The 15,965-nt window shown below is 38.2% G+C and overlaps 1 long non-coding RNA gene across 1 annotated transcript in view; it reads left to right on the forward strand.

Annotated features, from left to right (window-relative positions):
- The window catches only part of LOC142760862 (uncharacterized), a 69,247-nt gene extending 53,689 nt beyond the window's left edge, over positions 1-15,558 (forward strand). Inside the window, exon 3 of the long non-coding RNA XR_012883428.1 lies at positions 15,386-15,558. This is a non-coding gene — a long non-coding RNA (uncharacterized LOC142760862). The remainder of the gene's footprint in view (positions 1-15,385) is intronic.
- Positions 15,559-15,965: the final 407 nt, after the last annotated feature.

Here is a 15,965-nt window from a genome sequence, read left to right on the forward strand (position 1 = left end):
GTGAAAAAACAGGTTGGTTGGAACTGGCTAAGGCCTAATTCATATCTGCGTTGGGGGCTTGGTTAGGGGTCTCCATCGCAGATTCCGCCAAAAACAACTGTGCAGCATGCTACACTATTGTTTACGGTAAAACTACGGACACCTGACGGAACACATTAAAGTCAATGGGTTCCGTCAGTAGCCGGTTTTCTCGATTGTTCAATGGAAAGTGCGCCTCCAGCATTTTTGGTGTTCTGCTCCTCTGACGGAGCAGAAAAATGGAATGCCGAACGCAGATGTGAACAGAGCCTAAGCCATTGTAATAGCGATAGAATCATCCTTATTGTACTGTGTGTCTAAAGGTTCACACCACTATACAGGATTTCCCTATAACGTGGAAATAGTAAAATACAAGGTAACAATGCTAAAAGCTAAAATATAGCTAAACATTATCGTTTCAACTCTGTAATGTAAATAACTCTGCCGTAAGTATGTCGCCAGTTTACATGAGATTCCACAATTTAATATCCTTCTTGAACCTAGGAGTATACATTCTATGATGTACTATACTTTGCTGTAATTTTTTACCTAACTTTACTGTGCAGTATGTTGTGTAACGTCTACACCTCTTAATCTGCATATGAGTAGAGCTCTGTATAAACACGGAATCAGCAGAGATTGCTAGGAAGAATCTAGCAGAATTCTGAATTCAGCTCTGGATGAAAATAATGTTTAAGATATATTGTACAAGATAAGTAAAGCAAAATATGTGCAATGCTACTCAATTTATTGTCCATTTTCCAGATGTTTATTGTAAAATAATGTAAAAAATAAATGTACACATTATTATTTTCATTGTATTGAAACCCACATGAAGCCTGTGTAGAGTCAATTATAGGTAACTGATCAGTTCAATGAACATATTCTTCTGGTCCATTTGTTAATTTAACCATTTTTTGGTCTCTGAAATCAAGCTTGGGTTAGACCTGTCATTAACATATTGAGGCGACCCATACTTGGTTTCTGGGACTGAAAGAACGTATCTACAGTAATAAATTCTGCTCTACATTGCAAACACATGAATGGGCATGGATGAGTCTCTGAAATAGTGTCTAATATGTATGGTGTGCAATAAAGCATAGTCTCCAAGTAATGGTCTGGCACACTAAAGTGACAATGTTATCACCTCAAGTATACCAAATAGAATCACATGCACAATTGAAAATATGATGTTTGCTTCAGACTGGCTTATGAAAAAGGCAGAATAAGACATTGTGCAAGGTTGTTCTCCATTCAGTTGACATTTTCTTTCTTTGTATTGTATCTTTCACTGAACTATCTCATGAATTTACTTTATGCAGACAAAATATATGTGGGATTAGCACCATAGAATGCTTTCTCAAACACAGAAGAGGTGAACTACTGTATATAAATCGTCCTTTATCTCTTTCTTCACAATGAAAGTTAACACACTGTACTGTATATTCTATATAATGGCTATATTTCCCTTCAAGTCTGTTTTGCTGGACACATTGTAATATCAGGCTGAAAAGATTGAGACAAACCATTTAAAGTAGTACTTTGTGGATCAGATTTGACATACTATAGAGATACATACTGTACATATAGTAAAGAGAAAATGTTCCAATAGATTCCCAAAACAATGACAATTGTTGATCCCTTTCCCAAAAACCTCATTGGGGTAAGTATATCAAATGCTATACGCCAGTATTATAGAATAAAAAAGTTGCAAATGATCTTGCTTGCCATATTTATGCAATAATTTGCGATCTTTTGGTGTCTAACTTTGCCACCACCGCTTTTCCAAAAGTGGATGGGGTCTAGTGGAAGGGGCTCGGCCACCCACGGTCTGACACATCTACTATAATAAACGTCAGAAGCTGGCATAAATCATTGCAGACATCTACTTTAACCCATTGCTGGAGTATAACAGACAGAAATGTGCCTAATTTATTAAGAGGTGTGAGCCTCTTAATAAATGATGGTGGATTTTACTCCATCACTATTTAAAACACCAGTCTTAATAAAATTCCCCCCATTGTATCTAAGCAGGTTTTACTGCACACCAGGCAGGAACCAGCTGTGGTGCTGAATTGCTGAAATACATATTCGGCTAAGAAGCATGCGGTCTCATATGGAACGCTGTGGTAGATTTTCCAATTTGTGGTCTCTGCACTTCAGTGTGCCCTACTACGCACTTAAATTGAGACAGTGATGAGGAGACCTTTATATTCAGGTGCTGTATTTGTTTAATTGGAGAAACAAAATTAGTTTTTTTGCTAGGAATCAGTTCAGGCATTGTTCGTGCAAGCCACTTACACATTACAAGTGGGAACATTACCAATTTGAAATACATGAATATACTACACAGAAGTGCAATATTTCTTTCTCTTTCTTAGCTTCATTCCATCTGGTTTCCACCATGGTGGAGGCATTTGGTCCCTTTTCTACAGAGAATTTCTGGGAAGATGTAATTCTAAAAGTTATATTTATTAGATTGCTTGAGATGGATATTGATTCTGGGATCTATGCTCCATATTTGGAACTGGAATTTTATTCTCTTAAAATGAGATCAAATGGCAACTAGCTCATAGGAGTTTGTAATGGACTTCCTATGGATCAACACTGCAGCAAAATATGTTGAACTACATGGTATTTTTTGCATGCTACCTAACAATTTAACTACTATGTCTCTGGACTAGGATACACTATATCCCTTGGTTTTGACAATGGCTTGCCTTCTGGCTAAGACTTCAGAATCTGTATTCTGACTCTTGTCTGCTGATTCTCCTCTGCCACTACTCTGCTACCTAGGAATGACACTTGCTATATTACCAGGTTTGTCTCCTGTGTCTTAGAAGTGGCCACTAATCAATAGCTATTTCATATCTCTTTGTAGAGGTCATTGGTACAGACTTAGTCTTGTGCCATAGAGATCTAGTGTCCACTATACTGGTTTGTATTTGTAAGTATCCCTACAGCATAGTCATACAAAAAGCATTTCTCCAATTCATCCCCAGTTTTCAATAGGTCATGAGATGAAAAGGAAAATAGTACATGCAGTTATAGTTCAAATAGAAGTATTGCATGTTTAACAGGTGGCATGGTGGTTGTAAATAAACTTTATGCAGCAACCTTAAAGGGTTTGTAGAAAACCCATTATCACAAACCCATTTAGGGCATTCAGAGTTAAGGATCCTCGTCTCTTGACCAGAGTGGAGAGCGGTTACAAAGAGTGTCTCTTGATCTGGAGGACCTGCATTATACAGACAACCCATTGATTCCAATGAGTACTGTGTAATGCTTAATTTCCGCTATGGTAGTGCTGTAGCAAAACTGAACACTAAGGCCTCATACACACGAACATATTTTTGTCCTCCCGTAAATACTGGCGTAAATACGGGTCCGGTGTCACACGTATTCGACACGTATTGCACCAGTATTTACGGACCCGAGCCCGTAAATACGGGTCCGGTGTCACCCGTATTCCATCCGTATATACTGGCACGTTTTCGCTGCAAAATTACACTGCAGTAATCGGCAGCCCTTCTCTCTATCAGTGCAGGATAGAGAGAAGGGACAGCCCTATCCGTAGTAAAAGTTCAAGAAATTCATACATACCCGGCCGTTGTCTTGGTGACGCGTCCCTCTCTTGACATCCAGTCCGACCTCCCTGGATGACGCGACAGTTCATGTGACCGCTGCAGCCTGTGATTGGCCTGTAATTGGCTGCAGTGGTCACATGGGCTGAAACGTCATCCCAGGAGGCCGGACTGGAGGAAGAAGCAGGGAGTTCTGGGTAAGTATGAACGTCTTTTTTTTACAGGTTGATCTATACTGTGATCGGAAGTCACTGTCCAGGGTGCTGAAACAGTTACTGCCGATCGTTTAACTCTTTCAGCACCCTGGACAGTGACTATTTACTGACGTCACCTAGAAACGCTCCCGTAATTACGGGTGCACACACGTAGTCACCCGTAATTACGGGAGCCCCATAGACTTCTATGGGCCTGCCCGTGCCGTAATTACGGCCTAAAATAGGACATGTTATATATTTTTCAACGGCATGGGCACCTTCCCGTAAGCATACCCGTGGCCAATAGAAGTCCATGGGCCCGTAAAAACGTGCCGTAAGTATGGCCCGTAATTACGGGCGTTTTTACGTTCGTGTGCATGGGGCCTAACTGGCAGGTTTTCCCATAGATTACAGATGAATGCTGGGAGTTCCAGAAGGGGAACACTTTGTGAATAATTTATTGCCAAGGGACCCTTTAGGCAATTTTTTTCCCAAATATTCTTTTAGACATGTGATAGAAAAATAAATAAAATGGCTGATATTTGCGGTGAATGGTTCCTCTCAGTAATTTTGTCTCATGATTCTATGATGGTACAGACGTGTCCACCTATGCCTGTGCTTGAATTTGGTAAAGAGCTCAAATTTCTTATTAAACAAATTCAATACATTATCATGACATGCTGGCAAAACCATTAGCAGGTTTTGAATTCACCTAAAAATCATGGAGAGGCCACACATAGAAATATATCACATAGAGATCTCGTGACAGAGTATAACAAAATAATGTCCTTTTTCAAAACTGGTCATCTTGTGCCAAACACCGCCTGATAATTTAAGAGCAATGGTGAGGAAGGAAACATCTGTAAGTGGCTTTAATTCCTTGACATATATGACAACACAAGGCAGTGGAATGGACATATCTAGTTTTTTTTGCAGACACTGAGTTATTTCCTAGTCACTCGCTGCATTTCCACTAATTATATTTATAAAATATATCTTCCATGCTGCGTTGCAAAATATTATCTGACACAAAATCACCATTATGAAGCACTTCAAAGGAGAAGAAAATAACAAATTGGGTCTTTAATTTGTTAAAAATAAAATATAAAAAATAATGGATCAACATGGGAATTTTGTACTAGTGTAACAAATTACCATAACTGAAAGCAAAGATTCAGCATTTAAAGTTTACCAAATAAAGGCAAGTCATCGAGGGAAACAAAAAAATGCTGTATAAACCACATTTTTTTTGTACAGCGAGAGCAACAGAATTTACTTTGACCAATAGCAAGGTAGGCTACTGGAGATTGAGCATCTGTAAAAGGAGGATATGTAGCAGCTTTAAAAAAATAAATGAAATATATATATATATATGAGCAGAGGATTGGAGCAGCACTGTGAACAAATGCCTGACTAGGCTGGTGCAAAGCTTCAAAAATAAAGGAGTGACCTCTCCTTATGTGTTAGATATCCAAAAAAGAGAACGTGAAGCAGCACTCAAATAAAGTGAATTTATTCATCCAACATGGAACCACAACGTTTCACCTCTTCTATGAAGGCATTTTCAAGTACTACTACTTGAAAATGCCTTCATAGAGGAGGTGAAACGTTGTGGTTCCATGTTGGATGAATAAATTCACTTTGAGTGCTGCTTCACATTCTCTTTTTTGTATATATATATATATATATATATATATATATATATATATATATATATATATATATAGTGACTGAAGCATGTATGTCAAGAAGAGGTTGAAATTAAAAGATAGTTATTTAAAGAAAAATCCAATATGTAAAACTTTAAAATCAAAATAAAGTTTACATTTTGTATTGCAGTAAAACCCCTGGCAGACTTTTAGAGGCCATCTGTCATTAAACAATGAGTAAAATACAGTCTACTGCAATATCACATTCTTTCATTCATAATATATAAAGAAATAAATTATTTCAGTCATCCCCAGACTATTTCCCAGCCAAGAAAGATTTTAAAATTCTTTATAATCTATAGCCAATAGCAAGCCGTCTGTATCCTATGGCTTAGAGCCCAGCATTGCTCCATTCTCTCATTCATACATGCATATATACATACATACACGGGACAAAACAAAAATAAAACCATATTATAGAGCAAGTTTCCAACGGGTCAAAACCAGATACAGATAAAAAAAAAAAAAGAAGCCATTTAAAAACTCTGAAATAAGTAATTAAACCTTTGTGTCATGTAATAGGATAGATGCACAATATAAACTACTGTACAGTCATGTCATTAGAGTTTAACAGTATACAACTAGAATTAAAGACATTTAAAGTGACTGTCCTGTCGAACAGTCACTTTGCATATGATGTCATGGCGATCAATATCAGACATATTACCTCTGTGGGTAAGTGTTAATCTGAGATGCTCGCTACACTGCGCTGAGGAGCAGAAGAGAAGCAAAGGGGGAACGGTGGACAGGTGAGTATTTTTTCTTATTTTAATGCTCCCCCCAGTGTCTAATATACACCATGGTGGGGGGACAGTAAGACTGTTGAACTGAACAGTTGCTTTAACACGTTAGTGACCGCCAATATGCCTTTTCACGGCGGCCACTAACAGGCTTTATTCTGATGCATATGCCTTTTCACGGCGCTGCATCAGAACAAAGTAGCGCCAGTCGGGAGCAGTAAAAACTCTCCGGTAGCTGAGGGCTTGGAGCAGCGCTGCTCGAGTGGGCGGATCGAAATACGCCCGTTTAACCCCTTAGAGGCAGTGCTCAATAGCGAGAGCCGCATTTGAGTGGTTTTGGAGGGAGGGAGCTCCCTCTCTAACCCCACCGGCCCCCTAGTATGCGATCGCAGGGTTTCGGTGCTTAGTTTCTATGGCAGCCTTAGAAAGGCCAAAATATAGAAATGGGCACATCAAAAATGAGAGACAACAACATGTTAAAGTTGAAAAAATATATATTCTTTGTATAAATATGATGGTATACAAAAACACTATGACAATAGTGCGAAAGTGCAAAAAAGTAATCACCCCATATGGTGAAGTCCTTCATTTCAGACAAGTCGGTGAGAGGTCACGTATTCCGGACCTATGTGGAGGGTAAATCTGTGTTTGACTACGCCAGGTGCGACGTTTCGGGGGACCTCCCCCTTTCTCAAGCATGCTGAATACGGGACATCACACCAACTTTCTGAAAGAAAGGACTTCGCCATATCGGTGATTACTTTTTTGCACTTTTGCACTATTGTCAGTGTTTTTGTATACCATCATATTTATACAATGAATATACCTTTTTTCAGCTTTAAGGCTGGATTTACACGAGCATGTTTGGTCCGTAAAGGACGGAACGTATTTCGGCCACAAGTCCCGGACCAAACACACTGCAGGGAGGCGGGCTCCTAGCATCATAGTTATGTACGATGCTAGGAGTCCCTGCCTCGCCGTGGAACTACTGTCCCATACTGAAAACATGATTACAGTACGGGACAGTTGTCCCGCAGTATGTGCTGTCTTATACCAACACATTAACGATACTGAAGTGTTTAGACAGTGAATAGACATTCCACGGGATGTCTATTCACAATCCCTGCACTTCGTTACAGCAGAGCAAAGAGTAATCTCGTTGTAACCTGTCATCTACAGCGTAATCTCGCGAGATTACGCTTGCTCTGCTGTAAGTACCACAGAAACAGTAACGAAGTGCATGGATTGTGAATAGACATCCCGTGGAATGTCTATTCACTGTCTAAACACTTCAGTATTGTTAATATGTTAGTATAAGACAGCACATAGTGATATAAAAGGATCCCTATGCACTGACTAAATGAATTGAGAGAAGTGCATGACGCTGATTGGTCAGCGTCATACACTCCTCTGTACGATGCCCACTTGGTCTAAAGTAAAACACGCCCACTTGGGCATTAAGAAACTCATTAGCATAAATCTAAAATCGCTAATAAAAGTGGTGAAAATAGATCGTTTTTTTAAATAAAAAGCACTGCTGTCACCTACATTATAGCGCCGATCTCCTTATGTAGGAGATAGGGCACTTATGTGGTGACAGAGCCTCTTTAACAGAGGCAGAGTGAAGGCAGCCCTGGGGGCCTTCATTAGGCCCCTGGGCTGCCATAACAGCCATCGTATCCCCCTCTCGTTGCGGGGGGGGGTGGCGATTTGCTGTCGGAGGGGGCTGCCCGCATCTTTTCAACGCCTCAGATGCTGCGGTCGCGATTGACTGAAGCATTTGATGGGTTAAACATCCAGGAACAGTGCGATTGCTGCTCCTGGCAGTTAGTCCTGAGTGTCGGCTGTAAAACACAGCCGACACCCGCAGCATGTGGAGCGTGCTGCAAATGTCCTGGTGCGCTAAGGGGTTAATAACATGAAAACCTGTCTTAAAGGAACAATCACTTTCTTATTCATTACAAAAGAAACAAGATGAGGACTCCAGACAAGATGGCCGCTGCGCGAAATGAAATAATCTAAACATTATTTTAATCATTTTCACAAGAGCCTAGGAAAAGTCTGTGTCAAAAAAGCTTAACAAATTGACAGAATCTAAAAAAAATTTGTTGCTCAGGCAAGGTGTGGCAGTTCTGAGCAGGGGAACCGTGCAGAGAACTTACCAGCTGACCTGTCCAGTCCCTTTTAAAAATTGTAGCAGAGTGTGACAAGGAGACAAACCTGCAAACAAATACAGAAAGTTGACCCTTGGTAGTTGGCGGGCACAAACTTAACCCGCACAAGTAGGTGCATCAGTTATAAAATATGACTTGTGTATTCATCTTGTTTTTGCTATTTAAAAGGAAAAAATATGATCCCTGCAAAAGACCAAGTGGAAATCTCAAATATCCTGAAGACAAGATTATACAATGTGGTCTTCAAAACGTATTAATATCAGCAAGTGTACCTCCAATACAGGTCAACCACAAGATATTATGGGACAAATTTAGCATATAGAATAAAAGCTAGCTCAAAATGGCACAAACTACACAATACATGCCACATCACCGCATACTAGATACGTCTCTCCTTTATGTCTCCTCTGTTGTGCATGTATGCCAGTGTTTTTCACCAAAAATTTTGAAGATCCATAATAAACTTTGTTTGAGGTCCCTTTGATGTCTCATCCTTTAAAATGTGTCATATGTCACAGAACATGATAAAAAAAATGTGGCACAGCTTTAATAGTTATAATGGACATCATTTGCTGTAATTTTCTAATGCACCTTAAACCACAACGCTTACTAATTTCAAATGGATGAATGGTAAGATAGAGGTTTTTTTTCGTATTTAAGAAATAACACTAATATCCAAGCTATGCAGATTATTGTTGCACTGTAAGGGTATGTTCACTTGGCTTATTTTCGCAGTTTTTTGGGCAGAAAAAAATCGGAAGAAGAACGCCTCTCAACATCTGCCCATTGATTTCAATGGTAAATACGACGTTATGTTCCAACGAGGCCTTTTTTTTTTTTACAAAGACGCACTGTAAAAAGAAGTGCATGTCACTTCTTGTGCCATTTTTGATTGACTCTATAGAAAAACAGCTCCAAAAACGAACGTAGAAAACGCGAGTTGCTAAAAAAAAAACGGCTGAAAATCAGGAGCTGTTTTCCCTTGAAAACAGCTCCATATTTTCAGATTTTTTTTAGTAAGCGTGTGCACATACCCAGAACTATAAAATAGATAAATACATAGAGGGTGAGCTTGGCATATGTAAAGTATGAAAGAATAAAAGAATACTACATTTACAGTTACACTGGAATAATTACTAACCTTTTATATTGGGTCATGATACAAATTTATGTATCTGTTTCTCACAAATTCAAAACTATTGGAAGAGCATCCAGAATCCAACAATGTAGAGTTGACATTTCCATCCATGCCTGAGCACCGATGATATGGCTAAATTCAATGCCTGCAGAAATGCTCATCTCCCTGGCAGAATTATTGAGATGTGTAACAAAGCGTCACAGACCAATGAAGATAAGATTTATTTTTTTCCAGCATTGTGAAATTAGGATGATCGAGTGTTTCTCACGTTATAATTCTTAACATTGTGAAATACCTAGAAAAATAGATTCAAAGAATATTCTGCATAAATAAACTTAATTAAAACATCAAGATGAGCGCTGTCACTGCTGGTAACTCAATATAAATTTGTCTTGTCTAGACGTAGTTGCAATTAAATATGAGTAATTCAGAAGACGGGTCATGTTATTCTGTGAATCATTTTACAGCGAAGCCCAGATTTTTGCATCTTAGCAACATAAATAATTAAAGCCAGTCCTGAAAGTTATGAGCTGTTTGTTATTTATTAATACTGATTTCTCGCACACAGGGTCCAATATTCCTCCACTAGAAAAAATGAATTATACAAAATTCCTGTCTGAACATAGTTTTTTTTCCATACATATCAATAAAGTATTTTTTCTGACCGATTTCCTTTTTTCCTTATACCACATTTTAATGTAGAATTTACAAAGGGGAAAAAAATGGGATATACGGGCATTGGGATATGCCTGATGAAGATGCCGGTCCGGCGTCGAAACGCGTAGCATTCTCCGTTATTAAATCAATTACATTAAGCAGCGCCGTATATCCCATTTTTTTCCCCTTGTAAATTCTACTACCTTGGCAACCCCTGTGGGAGTTTGCATTGGGATTGGCAGCAGCTTTTCTACTATAAATTACATGCCGGTAATTTACAACATTGGAGGTGAGCATTTATGTGCGTTATCTTCGCTCATTATTTATTGATTCCGCAAGTTTTGGCGCCGTGTCCTTTTTATTTCGTTTTCAGTAACATTTTACGATAGAGTATAACTATCAAAGGGAGAATATTTAATAAAGATAATGATCGTCATGAGAAAAAAAAATCCTTTGAAATGCAATTCTTAGATTTTCTCAAAGCTTCTCATGTATGTACAGTGATCTTACTTGTCTCCAAGACATTTAATATAAAGAACAGAAGAACACTTATCCTATGTTAAAGGGGTTGTCTGTTTTGCAAAATCCATTTTCAAATTACAGATTTCAGAGTTAATAGAGGAAAGTCCCCATTCAGGAGCTCTCTCTGTAGGTCCATAGCACATCTCTCGCTCCGAAGGATCCAGCACATCTGTGCATTAAATGGACAGCCCAGTGATAATCAATGGGACATCCTATATTACCACTGTGGGGGCACTGCAGGGAAATTGAACACTGCTGCCGTTTCCCCACAGATAACAGGAGGGATAGCAGGAGGATCTCTGCAGCAGGAGACCCCGTGATCAACTTATTGTCACTGTACAATTCTAACAAAAATGGATTGTTCAAAAGGAGGATCTTGAATAATGGAGACACGGGGTGTTGGTCTCGGTAGATATTCCTGTGCCAGGATCATTAATAGCAGACTTTTGTTTTTTAAATACATCTCTTCCCATTTTATTTTCTGTTACATTGGCAAGAAAATAATAATCAGAATAATAATAATAAACTGCATAGAAGCATTAAATTACAGATTGAAAATCACATGGGAGAGAAAACAAACTTTGAGATTCTCATCTGGCAATTTGATCTGAACATGCACTTAGATGGGTTCTATGAGATTAGAAAAAATTGTAGTTTTTTTTCCAGAAGTAGAGCCACTATTTTTTGTCTATGGGCTGCGTCTGAAATTACAGCTCGGCAACATTCAATTGAATAAAGCTGAGCTGCAATGCCAGACACAGGCCATGGACAACAGTAGCAGTGTTTCTGGAAAAAGGCAGACATTTAATACCCATTTTGGTACCACATACACACTACACTGTTGTTTGCAATTTAAAGGGGGTATTCCCAAAGCACGCATTTATGGCATATCCGCAGGATATGCCATAAATGTGTGATAGGTGCAGGTTCCACCTTTGGAAGAACGGGGTAACATGTGGAGGTGGCCACCTCATCCAGGCAGAGAATGAATAGAGGTGGTCATGAACAAGCGAGCTCAGCTGTTTGCTTTACTCCCATAGAGCTGAATTGAGAAAGCTGCGCACATGTTCGGCCACCTCTTTATGTATTCTCAACCCAGATGCGTCGGTCAGTAGTGGCCTCTCCAGACAGGATTTGGGTCGGGGGACCACCTCTGAGACCCACACCTAACACATATTTATGACATTTTCTGTGGATATGCCGTAAATGTGTTCGGTGAGAATACCTCTTTAATGATTATAAGGATTGCCATATACCTTTCTCCAGGATAAATTTGATTGGTCATATTGCATTTTACTAAACAATTCAATTGTTTTATTTCCTAAAGACAAGTGGCACCAAAGGTATTAACTACTCATTCTTCCCATCTAGATAGAGACCGATATGCACATTTGACTGGAAAATATCTAATCTTAAAGGATCAATGTCCTAGGCCAACCATTTAACTCAAATATGTCAAACCCTGCTTGAAATAGTTCCGATATGAGTCTAAGTAACATTTTACTACTGGAAACACCAAATAGCTGAAAATATTGTGAAGTTTAAAAAAAAGTAAAAAAAAAATAAAAAAATATATATATATTATCTAGATCTATATCTATATCTATATCTATGGATGGATGTATATATATATATATATAAAAAAAGGTGAACACTTATAACTACTTCCACATTGTCTAAAAGTGTGAATGCAATTGTGTAAATTGTTCATTAAAGCTAGGATTTATGTTCCGAATAGAACAATAGTCTCTAAAATCAGAAAATAATTGCAACAATAAGACTCAATTTAGTGACTTTTCTAATTAGGAAAAACATCTCAAGACTGTAATTGTCTAAAACAAAGAACTGTTATTTTCAATAGTTCATCTTGAGTTTAATTTTCAAGTCGCAAATTATATTGCTGCAAATATTTTCTACTATAAATGGCCATATGCTGAAGACTGAATATGGTTATTTTTCTCAGCTAGTGATGCTAACATTGTACACAGTTCTTCCCTAATTAAGTTTAGTATATTGCATTTTAGAATGACCTACTTCTATATTCTATCGTGGTGCACACAAAATCAGAGGTTTTCAGGTCAACTGTACATTTCTGTTCTGTACATTAATCTTGACTGAAAAGTAGCCTCTTCTTCCGCTCTATCATTTCTGACAGTCTCATTTCGCTGTATCCTTTACAAAGCAATGTGGAAATGTTTTTGACTATTGAAAAGCATTGCCATCACAGATTGAAATGGAAGTTATGAATAGATGAGAACTGTCATGCTTGTAAAATGTCAGCCCTCTCATTTTTCTGTTTCCGATACCAAGAAAACTTCTTGAACTCATGAAAACCTCACTATAAACTTACTCAAGAAACAATTGTTTGCATCACAAGTTAATATAATTACAATAAAACCGATTAGTCATTCTTGGTGTTGAGGGCAAATTTTGGAAAAGTTGCAAGTACTAGAAGGTACAATACAGCCGTACAACCATGTGAAATGAGGAATGAGGTCAGAATTAAAGGTATACTCCAGGAAATACTGATACATTGGGTTATGCGTGGTGAAGGGCATGAGGGGGCAGTGCAGGGATTCTTTTATGGGTCATAGACAAGGGGTAAGGGAGGATGATCCCAGCGGACAACAGCCTGTTTCGTGTAACACTTCCTCTGGCCCAGGCCAGAGGAAGGGGTGATCGGGCCAGAGGAAGTGTTGTTACACAAAACAGGCTGTTGTCCGCTGGGATCATCCTCCCTTACACCTTGTCTATGGACATTTCATGAGCAGAAATACATTTTATACAGGATGGTGAGTTGCCGCTTTTTCTTTTATGCTTTTTTGTATTGATGGATAGCCAGATACTTACTCTTCAGCTGAGCACCACCGTGACCTTTTATACAAACATCCCCCCAGAGACATACCCGCTCCTAAGATAAAGCCTGTGAGTAGTGCCGACCTATTGACTTTCTTTTTTGTTTTACATTCTTTTATTGGTATTCTTTGAATCAGTGTGTCATGCACCTCCCCTCAGACCCTGCACTAGTGATAATGCAGTGTCTATACATTTAACCGGGAGTGTTCCTTTAAGATGCTAACTTATGTAAATATTATATGACCATAGGGCAAATGGAGAGTAACCAGAAGAAATATACCTTAACTAGCAATAGTGTATAGTATCTGCCAAAACAAATTTGAATACTTAACTTTGTATTACATTGCCCAATGCTAACCCTATTCTGCCATCTATAAATGCTGACCTTGTGCAATTTGTGGGGACTGTAATACGAATATTTGATTCAAATACTAGATCATGTCTTAATATACAGTATCTTCTTAGTAATAGAGGACAAACCATCATTTTGTTATAAACGCTCTATCACTCTCACTTATGATTTACTAGCATACACCCATTATGACATTTTGGGTGGAAATGCTCTCTAATGTGCAAACAGTAGTTTTAGCCCTAGGATTAAAACACGTTGTACAGAACCCCATCTGTCACATCTCAGCATATCTCCCACTTTATGTATCTTTGAAAGTATAAAACATCTTTTGAGGAATACAATTCATAAAGGCTTATATTTGTACAAAATTTTCAATAAAAATTCCTGCATCTACCGTGTGCACTATGTCCGCACCTTATCCTTACTCTATGTCTCTCTGAGATTAGAACTCTGAGCTGTATAATAAGATAGTAAATAAGTAACATGGTTTGCAAGGCCGATAAAATACATATGTCCATTCAGTTCAGCCTATTATCCAGCAATATTGATCCAGAGGAAGGCAAAACCCAATAAATCTAAATTTTCCTCATCTAAGGAAAAAAATAATTCTGACTTCAATAGGGCAATGAGAATAAATCCCTGGATAAGTTGCCAAACTACAGTAATCTAGCAACCGTAACATAATAAAGATAGGCATCCACACCCTTTTTGAACTCTTTTAGTGAATTAACCATAATAACTTTCTCCGGCAGAGAGTTATATAGTCTCACTGCTCTTACAGTAAAGAATCCCCTTCCATGTTGGTGTAGAAACCTTCTTTCCTCTAGATGTAGAGGATGCCTGCTTGCTACAGATAAGGTCCAGTGTATAAATAGATCATGTGAGAGATCTCTGTATTGACATTTGATATAGTTATACATAGTTATTGGGTCACTCCTCATCTGTCTTTTTTCTAAACTAAATGACCTTAATTTTGATAATCTTTCTGAACACTGCAGTCTACCCATTCCATTTATTACTTTAGTTGCCGATATTTGAACCTGCTCAAGCTCCACTATGTCTTTCTTATGCACTAGTCCCCAAAAAGATACACTATATTCTATGTGTGGTCTGTGATTTATAAAGCGGTAGAACTATGTTCTCATCATGTGCATCTATGCCCCTTTTGATGCACCCCATGATCTTATTTGCTTTGGCAGCAGCTGCCTGACACTGTTTGCTACAATTAAGTTTACTATCAACTGAAATTCCTGTTGCCATGTCAGTTTTTTCCCCAGTGTTTTCCCAATCAGTATGTAATTTTGACATGTATTTTCTCTTCCCATGTACAAAACCTTACATTTATAAGTGTTAAACTTCATTTGCCACTTTTTCTGCCCAAGCCGCCAACTTGTCCAAAACCATTTGTAATAGAACACGGTCCTCCTTTCATTTTTTCCAGGCTGCTATGAACAGAAAAGAAGAAGCTTGGCCCTGAACAACTATAACAAAACAAATCCTACTGAAAATGCCATCTTGAAAAAGAGATCTTGAAAATTGTGAAGAATTGAAACACAAAGTATAATTGAAAGTCCCTGAATTTTTCATTATACATTAAATAAACGATATTTACATTACACGGAAAACCTCTTGCAGTGTTTTGTTTTGTTTTTTATTACCATTTAAAGTACAGTACATATCTCCAGGAAAATATTAATACTAAATAAAAACTGCAGCATGCAAAATGTGAGGTGACATTTCAATGTGTGAAGTCATTTAGAAGTGTTAAGTTATTGAAATGTAAAATTATTCTCAATTTAGAATTGGCAAATACGCATAACAGCATTTATTAGTGCTAAAACATTTTATGTTAAAGGGGGTCTGTCACCAGAAATTGACCTATCAAGCTAGCAACAGAGTAATATAGTGTAGGCTCACCTGAATGTAACGTTATTTTCCTTTTTTACATGAGTGCCTCCTTTGCAGAGAAAATAGCTTTATTCTGTATATGCAAATGAGCAATTTGGGGCAACGAGGGCGTC

The sequence above is a fragment of the Rhinoderma darwinii genome, chromosome 4 (genome assembly GCF_050947455.1).
Source record: "Rhinoderma darwinii isolate aRhiDar2 chromosome 4, aRhiDar2.hap1, whole genome shotgun sequence".
NCBI lineage: Eukaryota > Metazoa > Chordata > Amphibia > Anura > Rhinodermatidae > Rhinoderma > Rhinoderma darwinii.